The sequence below is a fragment of the Propithecus coquereli genome, unplaced genomic scaffold, assembly GCF_000956105.1.
Source record: "Propithecus coquereli isolate 6110/MARCELLA unplaced genomic scaffold, Pcoq_1.0 Scaffold275, whole genome shotgun sequence".
In the NCBI taxonomy this organism is placed as follows: domain Eukaryota; kingdom Metazoa; phylum Chordata; class Mammalia; order Primates; family Indriidae; genus Propithecus; species Propithecus coquereli.
Window position 1 is genome coordinate 1,431,463 of NW_012148341.1, and position 1,403 is coordinate 1,432,865.

A 1,403-nucleotide genomic window follows, 5' to 3' on the forward strand; every position below is an offset into this window, starting at 1 on the left:
ATTTTCTTATAAATTTCTTTGTACTTATATATTAAGAAAAGAGGATTTAACTATTTCAAATTATTTTAATAAGGAAACATTTCTTTCTGGAAAACAATGTTTTGAATCATAAAAATCATGGTCTTGTAACTCACATAATTGAAACCATTTTTGAATTCTCCCACTGTTAATTCTACTATTGCCTTCTGGGATGCTTGTTTCCTTACCTATTTAATTATTATTCCTAGCTGTTAAAAGAACCGTGAGTTGGGAACAGAGTAAATCCGCCAGTTGGACAGATTAGGGTTCTAATGCCATAGATCAGTAAACTGCTTCAATAAGGCAACCTACAGTCCAGAGTATGAATTCCATTTTTGAACATCTTTAGTGATATTTCCCTCTAGAAAATTATTTTCTAAAATTTGTCCAAAGAACAGAACTCATCCTATCCCCTTATCTCAAGCGTTTTTTTGTTTTGTTTTGTTTTGTTTTGTTTTTTTTGTTTTATTTTGTTCCCGGGAATAAGCCAGGGATAAGAGCTCTAAAGTTCCTTTTGTGGTTTTTATTAGAAGCAATCTCTGCTTCAACTCCTCATGCTTCCTGGGCTCCAGCCATGGGTGCCCTACAATGCACGATTTTCCCAGTGCATAAAACTCAGTGTACTAGGACCCACGCTCTCCGGCTTTCAAACATGCTATACACTTGCTGGGCAGGATGGCCTGATGGTCCCATCCTCTCATTTTACAGAAAAGGAAACAAAAGTATTCATGATTTCCACAGAATGACATAATAAACCATAGCAGAAATGCAGTAGAAATGTATATTTTATTTATGAATTATCATTTATCTTCATGACAGGCCAACTCCAAAGCTTCTTTCTTCATAACTAATCCCACAGTTATGTTTCTAAGAAACACACAGTATGATCTGTCACTCTCCTTCATAAACACCCCAAAAACCTTTGGGCCCTACAGAAACTAACTCCAATCTATTCATCAAGCCATATTTATGTCATTCGTAAATTCATTTAGTATGTATTTATTGAGGAACAGAAGGAATTGGAATGAATGCTAGGAAAAGAGTAAGTAACACAGAAACATTTCCTGCCTTCATAGCACTTTAATTTTAAGATGGGAGAAAGACATCACACAAATGAGCAAACCATATCCTCACAGAAATGATAGACCTCCTGGCTCTCTCCACACACACCATCTCGGCGCCAGCTACACCGCTCTTCCCATGCAGTTCCCCACCTTGCCTGATCTAGCCCAGCTCTTTTCTGTGGCCTTGCATTTGCATGCGCTGTGCTTTTCCTGTTTAGGATATCTGAGTTTCCTTCCTTCCCTGTCGAAAGCCTACTCATTCACCCTACTTAATTATTTCCCTTCTGGAAGCCTTTCCGTTTCTTTTTTTTTTTTTTTTTT